The 15,883-nt window shown below is 44.3% G+C and overlaps 9 non-coding genes across 9 annotated transcripts; all 9 read left to right on the plus strand.

The window, feature by feature from the left end:
* The first annotated feature begins 1,441 nt into the window (after positions 1–1,441).
* On the plus strand, positions 1,442–1,623 carry LOC141206345 (U2 spliceosomal RNA). Its single transcript, XR_012276975.1, has one exon. It is a non-coding gene; the product is annotated as a U2 spliceosomal RNA (small nuclear RNA).
* A 1,115-nt stretch (positions 1,624–2,738) lies between these two features.
* On the plus strand, positions 2,739–2,929 carry LOC141205647 (U2 spliceosomal RNA). Its single transcript, XR_012276327.1, has one exon. It is a non-coding gene; the product is annotated as a U2 spliceosomal RNA (small nuclear RNA).
* Positions 2,930–4,044: 1,115 nt separating this feature from the next.
* Positions 4,045–4,235, plus strand: LOC141205994 (U2 spliceosomal RNA). The gene has a single exon (XR_012276663.1). It is a non-coding gene; the product is annotated as a U2 spliceosomal RNA (small nuclear RNA).
* Positions 4,236–5,350: 1,115 nt separating this feature from the next.
* On the plus strand, positions 5,351–5,541 carry LOC141205648 (U2 spliceosomal RNA). The gene has a single exon (XR_012276328.1). It is a non-coding gene; the product is annotated as a U2 spliceosomal RNA (small nuclear RNA).
* Positions 5,542–6,656: 1,115 nt separating this feature from the next.
* On the plus strand, positions 6,657–6,847 carry LOC141205649 (U2 spliceosomal RNA). Its single transcript, XR_012276329.1, has one exon. It is a non-coding gene; the product is annotated as a U2 spliceosomal RNA (small nuclear RNA).
* A 1,115-nt stretch (positions 6,848–7,962) lies between these two features.
* LOC141205650 (U2 spliceosomal RNA) lies at positions 7,963–8,153 on the plus strand. The gene has a single exon (XR_012276330.1). It is a non-coding gene; the product is annotated as a U2 spliceosomal RNA (small nuclear RNA).
* A 1,115-nt stretch (positions 8,154–9,268) lies between these two features.
* On the plus strand, positions 9,269–9,459 carry LOC141205651 (U2 spliceosomal RNA). The gene has a single exon (XR_012276331.1). It is a non-coding gene; the product is annotated as a U2 spliceosomal RNA (small nuclear RNA).
* Positions 9,460–10,574: 1,115 nt separating this feature from the next.
* Positions 10,575–10,765, plus strand: LOC141206057 (U2 spliceosomal RNA). Its single transcript, XR_012276723.1, has one exon. It is a non-coding gene; the product is annotated as a U2 spliceosomal RNA (small nuclear RNA).
* A 1,115-nt stretch (positions 10,766–11,880) lies between these two features.
* On the plus strand, positions 11,881–12,071 carry LOC141205652 (U2 spliceosomal RNA). Its single transcript, XR_012276332.1, has one exon. It is a non-coding gene; the product is annotated as a U2 spliceosomal RNA (small nuclear RNA).
* Positions 12,072–15,883: the final 3,812 nt, after the last annotated feature.

Raw genomic sequence — 15,883 nt, forward strand, 5'->3', positions numbered from 1 at the left:
GCGATTGCTGCCTTGGTTTTGGTTGGAGGTGTCTGGGGTACCTGGCTCGTCGGCCTTGGGGGATCGTCCTTACTTAATTGTGGGGACTTCACCCCCTTGCTGCTATAGGCGTGTCGGCTTAGTCCCCAGACAACGGGAAGCGATCATACTCGCTCCTTCTGTGTGTTGGAGTGGAGATTACGCTAATTCTGTTGGAGAATCATGGCAACAGAGGCGGAGTTGTGGCCGAAGTTGGAGGTTCCAGAACATGCACGTGTGGAGACCGCTTTCCGGATTTTTGTCCGGAGAGACTGTCAGAAGGTTAAGGACTTTCGGTTTATTATGAAGGAGATCATCTTGGGTGTCGCAAAGGTGAAAAAAGAAGACATCGTGGCAGTTATGGATTATCCCCAAAAGGGTGTCTATGACGTGTTTTTTGAGTCTAGGAAGATTTTGGAGAACTATATGGATTCTTTTGATGAATTGAGACATGAGAAGTTTGTTGGAATTCGGTTTCAACGTCACGTATTTAGTAGTGAAAAGATGGTGACAGTGAAGATGTTTTCACCACTGGTTCCAGAAGAGGACATTGTCACGTTTTTGAGTGGTTTTGCCAAGTCTGTAGTATCAAAAGGTAAAGTAATGAATGAATTCGGAGTATGGACGGGAAAGTGGAAATTTTTTGTGGAATTTAACATGAACAAGGATAGGAGTTTTTCCTACCCGCCTCAAAGGTTTAAGCTTGGTAAAGTAAGTGGGAATTTATTCTTTAATGGGATGGATTCCTTTTGTTCAATTTGTGAGGTATATGGTCATAAACGTGAAGACTGTACTGCAGAAAAGTGTTGGAAGTGTAAAGCGGAAGGACATGTTTCTAAATCATGTCCAGTAGAAAGGAATAAGTGTAACCTGTGTATGGAAATTGGGCATAGGTTTAAGGAATGCCCAAAGAGAAAGAGTAATAAGGAGAAGATGGAAAGTGCAAAGGCGGAAAAGAAAGAAAAAAAGAAGACGGTAGAGGTTCAGAGGCAAACAGAAGAGGAGGAAGCTGATAAAGAAATGGACAAAGTTAAAAAAGGAATTGCGGAAATGAAGGGAAGTGGTGTGTGCTTTGAAGCTTTTTTTCCAAAGGTAATCGCAAGTGTGAAGGCAAATAAAGAGAGGTTTTTTGAAACCTATAAGGTGGGAAGGACATGGATAGATTATGTGAATACAAACTTTGAATCTTTCTCGCAAGAGAAAGGACTGTTGGAGTATCTAACATATTATGCGTTGAAGGGAGGAATGCAGTAATGTGTTTTGTTTCCTTCCTCTATATATTATGTGTCTGAGAGGAAATACTGGTTGTTGTTTTGTTTTTTTTGTATATGCATTAAATAATGTTTTTTTGTTTTAAAATGACACGATGATGAATTTGGTCCATCACCGTTTTCAGAAGTATGGAATCGAGATGGTACTTGTAATCTGAGTGTTATGGAAAAAAAAAAAAAATCTGTTCTTATCAGTTTAATATCTGATACGTCCCCTATCTGGGGACCATATATTAAATGGATTTTTAGAACAGGGAGATGGAAAAAGAGCTTGCTCTGTCCACTCCACGCATTGACCTGGTATTGCAGTATCTCCAGGACCGGTGCACCCCTTCTTTAATGCAGTTTCTAAAATCAGAAAGAATTGAATTCAATGTTTTTTGTTCATTTTGCTTGTTTGTCGGATTTGGGGATGGACTCTTTGGCTTTGCTTTTCTTCTCCTCATTGGATTTTTCATGTTCAAAGTTGCAGAAGCCAGATTACAAGCTCATTTTGGTTCAACTTCAGCAACTGTGCATTGCATTGCCATGTAATGTGATGCAATGCTATCTTTCTAGCTCTCCCTTTTTACTTCCTTTTGGATAAACAGACATATTAGGCAAGCATTTTGGAGCTTTCACCTAAATAACTACAGGTGGTGAGATAATCTGCACAATATAATTGACCTTTCAGTATATTGTTGCACACACACCATCTATTTAGCAAATGCCCTTGTTATCAACAGCAGCCTTTTAAACTCACCTGAGCTAACAGGTATGTGCGCTGGTTACTCTGCTGCGCTTAAAATTTCTTTTTTGGTTTGCTACAATGCCTTTTCTGAAACGTTGTCTCCTTCTGCTGGAACACTGACTTCTTTCATTTAATGCCTGCAGACTATAAAAGAGAACCCAACCCAAAAAGTTTGGTTGATTAGTCTGTGGCATTCTGTTAAACTGTTGCTTATGGCGGTCTCTGTGAGCTTCTCAGCGACATTCAGCCAGCCAGGTATCCTGCCTGCAGTAGATGGAATGTGGCAATGGAACGCTGGCTGCGCGTGTCATAATAGGCTCTGAGCCTTTATATACCTGTGCACAGCAGCAGCCACCTTCAGTCTGCTGCTGGACAGCCAGCAGCAGCAGCAGCAGGAGAGGTATGTAATCAGGAGCCCTCCTGCTAAGGGTAGACAGCTGCTCGTTCCACCCCACCCCCCGCCTTAATTGGTTCTCCTCCCTTCCAACGGTGTTGAGGCGGATGGGAACAGCAGGGGGTGAAGGTGCTGTGTTTAAAGAGGTGGAGTTATGCAGATCTAAAACGCGTGGATTGCAGCAGCAGCAAGCCGAAAAGTGCAGGCATGTAAGGGATCTAGAGGTTGACAACATGTCTTCTTAACGGGAGTCCAGGAGCTCATCTCCACAAATGGACTTTTCAGGATCCTTGGGTGGCTCCGTAGTTTGAAACCAATTCTGGTTATCGCTTCTCGGCCTTTTGGCTAAGATCAAGTGTAGTATCTGTTCTTATCAGTTTAATATCTGATACGTCCCCTATCTGGGGACCATATATTAAATGGATTTTTAGAACAGGGAGATGGAAAAAGAGCTTGCTCTGTCCACTCCACGCATTGACCTGGTATTGCAGTATCTCCAGGACCGGTGCACCCCTTCTTTAATGCAGTTTCTAAAATCAGAAAGAATTGAATTCAATGTTTTTTGTTCATTTTGCTTGTTTGTCGGATTTTGGGATGGACTCTTTGGCTCTGCTTTTCTTCTCCTCATTGGATTTTTCATGTTCAAAGTTGCAGAAGCCAGATTACAAGCTCATTTTGGTTCAACTTCAGCAACTGTGCATTGCATTGCCATGTAATGTGATGCAATGCTATCTTTCTAGCTCTCCCTTTTTACTTCCTTTTGGATAAACAGACATATTAGGCAAGCATTTTGGAGCTTTCACCTAAATAACTACAGGTGGTGAGATAAGCTGCACAATATAATTGACCTTTCAGTATATTGTTGCACACACACCATCTATTTAGCAAATGCCCTTGTTATCAACAGCAGCCTTTTAAACTCACCTGAGCTAACAGGTATGTGCGCTGGTTACTCTGCTGCGCTTAAAATTTCTTTTTTGGTTTGCTACAATGCCTTTTCTGAAACGTTGTCTCCTTCTGCTGGAACACTGACTTCTTTCATTTAATGCCTGCAGACTATAAAAGAGAACCCAACCCAAAAAGTTTGGTTGATTAGTCTGTGGCATTCTGTTAAACTGTTGCTTATGGCGGTCTCTGTGAGCTTCTCAGCGACATTCAGCCAGCCAGGTATCCTGCCTGCAGTAGATGGAATGTGGCAATGGAACGCTGGCTGCGCGTGTCATAATAGGCTCTGAGCCTTTATATACCTGTGCACAGCAGCAGCCACCTTCAGTCTGCTGCTGGACAGCCAGCAGCAGCAGCAGCAGGAGAGGTATGTAATCAGGAGCCCTCCTGCTAAGGGTAGACAGCTGCTCGTTCCACCCCACCCCCCGCCTTAATTGGTTCTCCTCCCTTCCAACGGTGTTGAGGCGGGTGGGAACAGCAGGGGGTGAAGGTGCTGTGTTTAAAGAGGTGGAGTTATGCAGATCTAAAACGCGTGGATTGCAGCAGCAGCAAGCCGAAAAGTGCAGGCATGTAAGGGATCTAGAGGTTGACAACATGTCTTCTTAACGGGAGTCCAGGAGCTCATCTCCACAAATGGACTTTTCAGGATCCTTGGGTGGCTCCGTAGTTTGAAACCAATTCTGGTTATCGCTTCTCGGCCTTTTGGCTAAGATCAAGTGTAGTATCTGTTCTTATCAGTTTAATATCTGATACGTCCCCTATCTGGGGACCATATATTAAATGGATTTTTAGAACAGGGAGATGGAAAAAGAGCTTGCTCTGTCCACTCCATGCATTGACCTGGTATTGCAGTATCTCCAGGACCGGTGCACCCCTTCTTTAATGCAGTTTCTAAAATCAGAAAGAATTGAATTCAATGTTTTTTGTTCATTTTGCTTGTTTGTCGGATTTGGTGATGGACTCTTTGGCTTTGCTTTTCTTCTCCTCGTTGGATTTTTCATGTTCAAAGTTGCAGAAGCCAGATTACAAGCTCATTTTGGTTCAACTTCAGCAACTGTGCATTGCATTGCCATGTAATGTGATGCAATGCTATCTTTCTAGCTCTCCCTTTTTACTTCCTTTTGGATAAACAGACATATTAGGCAAGCATTTTGGAGCTTTCACCTAAATAACTACAGGTGGTGAGATAAGCTGCACAATATAATTGACCTTTCAGTATATTGTTGCACACACACCATCTATTTAGCAAATGCCCTTGTTATCAACAGCAGCCTTTTAAACTCACCTGAGCTAACAGGTATGTGCGCTGGTTACTCTGCTGCGCTTAAAATTTCTTTTTTGGTTTGCTACAATGCCTTTTCTGAAACGTTGTCTCCTTCTGCTGGAACACTGACTTCTTTCATTTAATGCCTGCAGACTATAAAAGAGAACCCAACCCAAAAAGTTTGGTTGATTAGTCTGTGGCATTCTGTTAAACTGTTGCTTATGGCGGTCTCTGTGAGCTTCTCAGCGACATTCAGCCAGCCAGGTATCCTGCCTGCAGTAGATGGAATGTGGCAATGGAACGCTGGCTGCGCGTGTCATAATAGGCTCTGAGCCTTTATATACCTGTGCACAGCAGCAGCCACCTTCAGTCTGCTGCTGGACAGCCAGCAGCAGCAGCAGCAGGAGAGGTATGTAATCAGGAGCCCTCCTGCTAAGGGTAGACAGCTGCTCGTTCCACCCCACCCCCCGCCTTAATTGGTTCTCCTCCCTTCCAACGGTGTTGAGGCGGATGGGAACAGCAGGGGGTGAAGGTGCTGTGTTTAAAGAGGTGGAGTTATGCAGATCTAAAACGCGTGGATTGCAGCAGCAGCAAGCCGAAAAGTGCAGGCATGTAAGGGATCTAGAGGTTGACAACATGTCTTCTTAACGGGAGTCCAGGAGCTCATCTCCACAAATGGACTTTTCAGGATCCTTGGGTGGCTCCGTAGTTTGAAACCAATTCTGGTTATCGCTTCTCGGCCTTTTGGCTAAGATCAAGTGTAGTATCTGTTCTTATCAGTTTAATATCTGATACGTCCCCTATCTGGGGACCATATATTAAATGGATTTTTAGAACAGGGAGATGGAAAAAGAGCTTGCTCTGTCCACTCCACGCATTGACCTGGTATTGCAGTATCTCCAGGACCGGTGCACCCCTTCTTTAATGCAGTTTCTAAAATCAGAAAGAATTGAATTCAATGTTTTTTGTTCATTTTGCTTGTTTGTCGGATTTGGGGATGGACTCTTTGGCTTTGCTTTTCTTCTCCTCATTGGATTTTTCATGTTCAAAGTTGCAGAAGCCAGATTACAAGCTCATTTTGGTTCAACTTCAGCAACTGTGCATTGCATTGCCATGTAATGTGATGCAATGCTATCTTTCTAGCTCTCCCTTTTTACTTCCTTTTGGATAAACAGACATATTAGGCAAGCATTTTGGAGCTTTCACCTAAATAACTACAGGTGGTGAGATAAGCTGCACAATATAATTGACCTTTCAGTATATTGTTGCACACACACCATCTATTTAGCAAATGCCCTTGTTATCAACAGCAGCCTTTTAAACTCACCTGAGCTAACAGGTATGTGCGCTGGTTACTCTGCTGCGCTTAAAATGTCTTTTTTGGTTTGCTACAATGCCTTTTCTGAAACGTTGTCTCCTTCTGCTGGAACACTGACTTCTTTCATTTAATGCCTGCAGACTATAAAAGAGAACCCAACCCAAAAAGTTTGGTTGATTAGTCTGTGGCATTCTGTTAAACTGTTGCTTATGGCGGTCTCTGTGAGCTTCTCAGCGACATTCAGCCAGCCAGGTATCCTGCCTGCAGTAGATGGAATGTGGCAATGGAACGCTGGCTGCGCGTGTCATAATAGGCTCTGAGCCTTTATATACCTGTGCACAGCAGCAGCCACCTTCAGTCTGCTGCTGGACAGCCAGCAGCAGCAGCAGCAGGAGAGGTATGTAATCAGGAGCCCTCCTGCTAAGGGTAGACAGCTGCTCGTTCCACCCCACCCCCCGCCTTAATTGGTTCTCCTCCCTTCCAACGGTGTTGAGGCGGGTGGGAACAGCAGGGGGTGAAGGTGCTGTGTTTAAAGAGGTGGAGTTATGCAGATCTAAAACGCGTGGATTGCAGCAGCAGCAAGCCGAAAAGTGCAGGCATGTAAGGGATCTAGAGGTTGACAACATGTCTTCTTAACGGGAGTCCAGGAGCTCATCTCCACAAATGGACTTTTCAGGATCCTTGGGTGGCTCCGTAGTTTGAAACCAATTCTGGTTATCGCTTCTCGGCCTTTTGGCTAAGATCAAGTGTAGTATCTGTTCTTATCAGTTTAATATCTGATACGTCCCCTATCTGGGGACCATATATTAAATGGATTTTTAGAACAGGGAGATGGAAAAAGAGCTTGCTCTGTCCACTCCACGCATTGACCTGGTATTGCAGTATCTCCAGGACCGGTGCACCCCTTCTTTAATGCAGTTTCTAAAATCAGAAAGAATTGAATTCAATGTTTTTTGTTCATTTTGCTTGTTTGTCGGATTTTGGGATGGACTCTTTGGCTCTGCTTTTCTTCTCCTCATTGGATTTTTCATGTTCAAAGTTGCAGAAGCCAGATTACAAGCTCATTTTGGTTCAACTTCAGCAACTGTGCATTGCATTGCCATGTAATGTGATGCAATGCTATCTTTCTAGCTCTCCCTTTTTACTTCCTTTTGGATAAACAGACATATTAGGCAAGCATTTTGGAGCTTTCACCTAAATAACTACAGGTGGTGAGATAAGCTGCACAATATAATTGACCTTTCAGTATATTGTTGCACACACACCATCTATTTAGCAAATGCCCTTGTTATCAACAGCAGCCTTTTAAACTCACCTGAGCTAACAGGTATGTGCGCTGGTTACTCTGCTGCGCTTAAAATTTCTTTTTTGGTTTGCTACAATGCCTTTTCTGAAACGTTGTCTCCTTCTGCTGGAACACTGACTTCTTTCATTTAATGCCTGCAGACTATAAAAGAGAACCCAACCCAAAAAGTTTGGTTGATTAGTCTGTGGCATTCTGTTAAACTGTTGCTTATGGCGGTCTCTGTGAGCTTCTCAGCGACATTCAGCCAGCCAGGTATCCTGCCTGCAGTAGATGGAATGTGGCAATGGAACGCTGGCTGCGCGTGTCATAATAGGCTCTGAGCCTTTATATACCTGTGCACAGCAGCAGCCACCTTCAGTCTGCTGCTGGACAGCCAGCAGCAGCAGCAGCAGGAGAGGTATGTAATCAGGAGCCCTCCTGCTAAGGGTAGACAGCTGCTCGTTCCACCCCACCCCCCGCCTTAATTGGTTCTCCTCCCTTCCAACGGTGTTGAGGCGGGTGGGAACAGCAGGGGGTGAAGGTGCTGTGTTTAAAGAGGTGGAGTTATGCAGATCTAAAACGCGTGGATTGCAGCAGCAGCAAGCCGAAAAGTGCAGGCATGTAAGGGATCTAGAGGTTGACAACATGTCTTCTTAACGGGAGTCCAGGAGCTCATCTCCACAAATGGACTTTTCAGGATCCTTGGGTGGCTCCGTAGTTTGAAACCAATTCTGGTTATCGCTTCTCGGCCTTTTGGCTAAGATCAAGTGTAGTATCTGTTCTTATCAGTTTAATATCTGATACGTCCCCTATCTGGGGACCATATATTAAATGGATTTTTAGAACAGGGAGATGGAAAAAGAGCTTGCTCTGTCCACTCCACGCATTGACCTGGTATTGCAGTATCTCCAGGACCGGTGCACCCCTTCTTTAATGCAGTTTCTAAAATCAGAAAGAATTGAATTCAATGTTTTTTGTTCATTTTGCTTGTTTGTCGGATTTGGGGATGGACTCTTTGGCTTTGCTTTTCTTCTCCTCATTGGATTTTTCATGTTCAAAGTTGCAGAAGCCAGATTACAAGCTCATTTTGGTTCAACTTCAGCAACTGTGCATTGCATTGCCATGTAATGTGATGCAATGCTATCTTTCTAGCTCTCCCTTTTTACTTCCTTTTGGATAAACAGACATATTAGGCAAGCATTTTGGAGCTTTCACCTAAATAACTACAGGTGGTGAGATAAGCTGCACAATATAATTGACCTTTCAGTATATTGTTGCACACACACCATCTATTTAGCAAATGCCCTTGTTATCAACAGCAGCCTTTTAAACTCACCTGAGCTAACAGGTATGTGCGCTGGTTACTCTGCTGCGCTTAAAATTTCTTTTTTGGTTTGCTACAATGCCTTTTCTGAAACGTTGTCTCCTTCTGCTGGAACACTGACTTCTTTCATTTAATGCCTGCAGACTATAAAAGAGAACCCAACCCAAAAAGTTTGGTTGATTAGTCTGTGGCATTCTGTTAAACTGTTGCTTATGGCGGTCTCTGTGAGCTTCTCAGCGACATTCAGCCAGCCAGGTATCCTGCCTGCAGTAGATGGAATGTGGCAATGGAACGCTGGCTGCGCGTGTCATAATAGGCTCTGAGCCTTTATATACCTGTGCACAGCAGCAGCCACCTTCAGTCTGCTGCTGGACAGCCAGCAGCAGCAGCAGCAGGAGAGGTATGTAATCAGGAGCCCTCCTGCTAAGGGTAGACAGCTGCTCGTTCCACCCCACCCCCCGCCTTAATTGGTTCTCCTCCCTTCCAACGGTGTTGAGGCGGGTGGGAACAGCAGGGGGTGAAGGTGCTGTGTTTAAAGAGGTGGAGTTATGCAGATCTAAAACGCGTGGATTGCAGCAGCAGCAAGCCGAAAAGTGCAGGCATGTAAGGGATCTAGAGGTTGACAACATGTCTTCTTAACGGGAGTCCAGGAGCTCATCTCCACAAATGGACTTTTCAGGATCCTTGGGTGGCTCCGTAGTTTGAAACCAATTCTGGTTATCGCTTCTCGGCCTTTTGGCTAAGATCAAGTGTAGTATCTGTTCTTATCAGTTTAATATCTGATACGTCCCCTATCTGGGGACCATATATTAAATGGATTTTTAGAACAGGGAGATGGAAAAAGAGCTTGCTCTGTCCACTCCACGCATTGACCTGGTATTGCAGTATCTCCAGGACCGGTGCACCCCTTCTTTAATGCAGTTTCTAAAATCAGAAAGAATTGAATTCAATGTTTTTTGTTCATTTTGCTTGTTTGTCGGATTTGGGGATGGACTCTTTGGCTTTGCTTTTCTTCTCCTCATTGGATTTTTCATGTTCAAAGTTGCAGAAGCCAGATTACAAGCTCATTTTGGTTCAACTTCAGCAACTGTGCATTGCATTGCCATGTAATGTGATGCAATGCTATCTTTCTAGCTCTCCCTTTTTACTTCCTTTTGGATAAACAGACATATTAGGCAAGCATTTTGGAGCTTTCACCTAAATAACTACAGGTGGTGAGATAAGCTGCACAATATAATTGACCTTTCAGTATATTGTTGCACACACACCATCTATTTAGCAAATGCCCTTGTTATCAACAGCAGCCTTTTAAACTCACCTGAGCTAACAGGTATGTGCGCTGGTTACTCTGCTGCGCTTAAAATTTCTTTTTTGGTTTGCTACAATGCCTTTTCTGAAACGTTGTCTCCTTCTGCTGGAACACTGACTTCTTTCATTTAATGCCTGCAGACTATAAAAGAGAACCCAACCCAAAAAGTTTGGTTGATTAGTCTGTGGCAATCTGTTAAACTGTTGTTTATGGCGGTCTCTGTGAGCTTCTCAGCGACATTCAGCCAGCCAGGTATCCTGCCTGCAGTAGATGGAATGTGGCAATGGAACGCTGGCTGCGCGTGTCATAATAGGCTCTGAGCCTTTATATACCTGTGCACAGCAGCAGCCACCTTCAGTCTGCTGCTGGACAGCCAGCAGCAGCAGCAGCAGGAGAGGTATGTAATCAGGAGCCCTCCTGCTAAGGGTAGACAGCTGCTCGTTCCACCCCACCCCCCGCCTTAATTGGTTCTCCTCCCTTCCAACGGTGTTGAGGCGGGTGGGAACAGCAGGGGGTGAAGGTGCTGTGTTTAAAGAGGTGGAGTTATGCAGATCTAAAACGCGTGGATTGCAGCAGCAGCAAGCCGAAAAGTGCAGGCATGTAAGGGATCTAGAGGTTGACAACATGTCTTCTTAACGGGAGTCCAGGAGCTCATCTCCACAAATGGACTTTTCAGGATCCTTGGGTGGCTCCGTAGTTTGAAACCAATTCTGGTTATCGCTTCTCGGCCTTTTGGCTAAGATCAAGTGTAGTATCTGTTCTTATCAGTTTAATATCTGATACGTCCCCTATCTGGGGACCATATATTAAATGGATTTTTAGAACAGGGAGATGGAAAAAGAGCTTGCTCTGTCCACTCCACGCATTGACCTGGTATTGCAGCATCTCCAGGACCGGTGCACCCCTTCTTTAATGCAGTTTCTAAAATCAGAAAGAATTGAATTCAATGTTTTTTGTTCATTTTGCTTGTTTGTCGGATTTGGGGATGGACTCTTTGGCTTTGCTTTTCTTCTCCTCATTGGATTTTTCATGTTCAAAGTTGCAGAAGCCAGATTACAAGCTCATTTTGGTTCAACTTCAGCAACTGTGCATTGCATTGCCATGTAATGTGATGCAATGCTATCTTTCTAGCTCTCCCTTTTTACTTCCTTTTGGATAAACAGACATATTAGGCAAGCATTTTGGAGCTTTCACCTAAATAACTACAGGTGGTGAGATAAGCTGCACAATATAATTGACCTTTCAGTATATTGTTGCACACACACCATCTATTTAGCAAATGCCCTTGTTATCAACAGCAGCCTTTTAAACTCACCTGAGCTAACAGGTATGTGCGCTGGTTACTCTGCTGCGCTTAAAATTTCTTTTTTGGTTTGCTACAATGCCTTTTCTGAAACGTTGTCTCCTTCTGCTGGAACACTGACTTCTTTCATTTAATGCCTGCAGACTATAAAAGAGAACCCAACCCAAAAAGTTTGGTTGATTAGTCTGTGGCATTCTGTTAAACTGTTGCTTATGGCGGTCTCTGTGAGCTTCTCAGCGACATTCAGCCAGCCAGGTATCCTGCCTGCAGTAGATGGAATGTGGCAATGGAACGCTGGCTGCGCGTGTCATAATAGGCTCTGAGCCTTTATATACCTGTGCACAGCAGCAGCCACCTTCAGTCTGCTGCTGGACAGCCAGCAGCAGCAGCAGCAGGAGAGGTATGTAATCAGGAGCCCTCCTGCTAAGGGTAGACAGCTGCTCGTTCCACCCCACCCCCCGCCTTAATTGGTTCTCCTCCCTTCCAACGGTGTTGAGGCGGGTGGGAACAGCAGGGGGTGAAGGTGCTGTGTTTAAAGAGGTGGAGTTATGCAGATCTAAAACGCGTGGATTGCAGCAGCAGCAAGCCGAAAAGTGCAGGCATGTAAGGGATCTAGAGGTTGACAACATGTCTTCTTAACGGGAGTCCAGGAGCTCATCTCCACAAATGGACTTTTCAGGATCCTTGGGTGGCTCCGTAGTTTGAAACCAATTCTGGTTATCGCTTCTCGGCCTTTTGGCTAAGATCAAGTGTAGTATCTGTTCTTATCAGTTTAATATCTGATACGTCCCCTATCTGGGGACCATATATTAAATGGATTTTTAGAACAGGGAGATGGAAAAAGAGCTTGCTCTGTCCACTCCACGCATTGACCTGGTATTGCAGTATCTCCAGGACCGGTGCACCCCTTCTTTAATGCAGTTTCTAAAATTAGAAAGAATTGAATTCAATGTTTTTTGTTCATTTTGCTTGTTTGTCGGATTTGGGGATGGACTCTTTGGCTTTGCTTTTCTTCTCCTCATTGGATTTTTCATGTTCAAAGTTGCAGAAGCCAGATTACAAGCTCATTTTGGTTCAACTTCAGCAACTGTGCATTGCATTGCCATGTAATGTGATGCAATGCTATCTTTCTAGCTCTCCCTTTTTACTTCCTTTTGGATAAACAGACATATTAGGCAAGCATTTTGGAGCTTTCACCTAAATAACTACAGGTGGTGAGATAAGCTGCACAATATAATTGACCTTTCAGTATATTGTTGCACACACACCATCTATTTAGCAAATGCCCTTGTTATCAACAGCAGCCTTTTAAACTCACCTGAGCTAACAGGTATGTGCGCTGGTTACTCTGCTGCGCTTAAAATTTCTTTTTTGGTTTGCTACAATGCCTTTTCTGAAACGTTGTCTCCTTCTGCTGGAACACTGACTTCTTTCATTTAATGCCTGCAGACTATAAAAGAGAACCCAACCCAAAAAGTTTGGTTGATTAGTCTGTGGCATTCTGTTAAACTGTTGCTTATGGCGGTCTCTGTGAGCTTCTCAGCGACATTCAGCCAGCCAGGTATCCTGCCTGCAGTAGATGGAATGTGGCAATGGAACGCTGGCTGCGCGTGTCATAATAGGCTCTGAGCCTTTATATACCTGTGCACAGCAGCAGCCACCTTCAGTCTGCTGCTGGACAGCCAGCAGCAGCAGCAGCAGCAGGAGAGGTATGTAATCAGGAGCCCTCCTGCTAAGGGTAGACAGCTGCTCGTTCCACCCCACCCCCCGCCTTAATTGGTTCTCCTCCCTTCCAACGGTGTTGAGGCGGGTGGGAACAGCAGGGGGTGAAGGTGCTGTGTTTAAAGAGGTGGAGTTATGCAGATCTAAAACGCGTGGATTGCAGCAGCAGCAAGCTGAAAAGTGCAGGCATGTAAGGGATCTAGAGGTTGACAACATGTCTTCTTAACGGGAGTCCAGGAGCTCATCTCCACAAATGGACTTTTCAGGATCCTTGGGTGGCTCCGTAGTTTGAAACCAATTCTGGTTATCGCTTCTCGGCCTTTTGGCTGCGATCGTATGACTGTACCTTGATTGGTGCGAGTCTCCTGGAGGAATCCGGACCCTTTTGTGGAGGATTTTCTGCTTTTTCCTGTGGTATTCCATACCGACAGAATCCAAGATGTCTTTTGTGAAGAACACCATCCGTTTGTCCGTGGATCCATCTGACCAGAACAAGAACAACGTGGTTTTCATTGTCCAAGACATCGTTGAAGGCAAAGCTGGAGCAAGACGTTCTGAGATCTTCAGTGTCAACGAATTTTCACGTCAAGGTAATTATGACGTTACCTTTATGGACCAGGATGTTTGCCTTAATGTCTTTGAATGGCTCCGTGGTCACTCTAGTGACCCCTGCTTGGAAGGAGTTAGATGGGAACCTTTGTTTGGTCTGCAAGAAAAGGAGGTGACTGTGACTGTCTATAACCCTTTTACAGACCCTGAGCTGCTGGAGTGCTTCCTCTCTCGCTACTGTGAATATGTGCGGAAGGGAGTGAAGCAAGTCAATTGTCTAGGAATCTTTAACTGTCAGTATAAATTCCGTGTGAAATTGAAAAGGGATCCTGACAGTGTGGGGGGCTTTAGACACCCTCCATCAAATTTTTCCGTTGCAGGCCATAGAGGTTTCCTCTTTTACCCAGGCCAGCCCATGTTTTGCCGTAGATGCTTTTCTTTCGGACATACCATGGTAACATGCCTTAAAGGGCAGTGTTGCCGAAATTGCAGAAAGGAGGGGCATATGGCCAACCAGTGTCCAGAGGCCAAGTCCTGTGATGTCTGTGGGAGTAGGGATCACATGTATAAGGACTGTCCTATGAGTGCACCTAGACGTTCTGATAAAGAACAGAAGGAGGAGGAGCTGGAGAGGAGGCAGATGGCAAGCGCACTGAAAGTGCTGGAAAGATTGGAGAGGGAGGAGAGAGAGGGAAGGAGGCGGGAAACTGGTAGAGCCTCTCCCTCTACGGCGCCAGAGGAGGTGTCCCTGAGACCATGTTCTTCTTCTGCTGAAGAAATGAGGAAGAAGCGGAGGGAAGAAAAGGAGTTCTGGAGGGAAGTGGCAAAGGTGGAGAAAAAGGCAGTGTCTGCGAGAATATCAAGGAAAGTGGTGGAAGCAGAGCTGCCTGAGATGATGACTTTTGGAGAGGCAATGGACGCAACAGGATGTGAAGTGCAAATCTCGGAACCCGACAGTCCTGAACACCCTTCGGGTCCTGAAAACATTGAAGATTTTTCTTCGGAGGATGATAGGGGTGCAAAGAAGAGTCGTAGGGAGGATGGTGGGGGCAGTGATGATGCAGTTTTTAGTGAGCCTCAGAGGAAGATCAGAACTGCCAGAATGAGGAGTGTGGCTGGTGAAGCCAGCGGGTCGGAAACCAGCTGTTCTGTTCTGATGGCGGAGGAGGATAGTGGTGGTGCTGGATAGTGTCACCATATAATATTGTAAATGTTTTTTCTTTTTGTCCTCTTGTGAGCTTTGGTTTAGGCCAAAGGCTATTTCTTTGTGTAATTGGTGAAGGAGTAGAAGTATTATGGGATTTACCATAGTGTCCCAAAACGTAAGAGTGTTTAAAAGTAAAGTAAGAAGAGCTGCTATTTTTGAGTTTTTAGCTATGCAAAATGCATCTATTTTTTGTTTACAAGAATGTGGGGTAGTGGATGGTGTGAAAGGGGATGAATGGTCTTATGGAGCGTCTGTGTGGTCGGGGAGTGCATGTAATAAGAATGATGGTGTGGGTATTTTGGTTAAAGGAAGGGAGGTTGTTTTGAGTGATTATTTGGTTATTGAGGTGGGGAGATGTATCCTTGCTAATTTTGTATACAAGAATGTAAAGTTTTGTGTTATTAATGTTTATGCGCCAGTTGAAAAAAATGAGCGCAAAAATTTATTTGAAAAAATTAAGCTTTTTGTTCCAGGAAGAATACCTGTGGTAATTGTGGGTGATATGAACTGTGATGTGGGGAGAGTGAATGTGGATGTGTCTGGGAAAGCATTATTGGAGTTAGTGAATGATTTTGGGTTGTGTGATATGCAGCGCGTGTGTAACATGAATCCTTTGTTGAACACTTTCTTTTCTGAGAGTGGTAGGGTACAATCCAGATTGGATTATTGTTTTATTTCTAAAAATATGGTTTCTGTTAATTATAGGCAGGAAAACGTTCTTTTTTCAGATCATGTGTGTATGTTGTGTGAGTTGGATATAAAAGTTGATGGAGTGTTTGGGAGAGGATTGTGGAAGTTAAATGTTAAACTGTTAGAGAATGAAGATGTGAGAAAGGAGTATGAAAGGCGGTATGAAGAATGGTGTAAGCATAAAAATGAGTTTGGGAATGTTTGTGAGTGGTGGGACTGGGTGAAGAAACAAACAAAAATGTTCTTTAAAAATTTAGGATACAAGTATGCAGCAATTAAAAGAGAGAGTTTTGTTAAACTGAACGCGCGGTTGAGCGTTTTGTATAAGTTAAGGGAAGGAGGAGTTGAGGTGGAGGAGGATATTTTAGAGGTAAAAAAGGAGATTAGTGAGTTTTTGTTGGAGAGAGGGAGAAGCATAGTGTTTAGGGCAAAGATTGATAAGATGGAGCAGGATGAGAAATGTTCTCGGTTTTTCTTTAAAAAAGTTTTTGGAAAGAAACAGAGTATGAGCGTGGTGTATGGAGCAGATGGAAGTGAGGTGAGTGGAGAGGATA

The sequence above is a fragment of the Phyllobates terribilis genome, unplaced genomic scaffold (assembly GCF_046119375.1).
Source record: "Phyllobates terribilis strain yellow unplaced genomic scaffold, ASM4611937v1 Scaffold_142__1_contigs__length_4687701, whole genome shotgun sequence".
NCBI lineage: Eukaryota > Metazoa > Chordata > Amphibia > Anura > Dendrobatidae > Phyllobates > Phyllobates terribilis.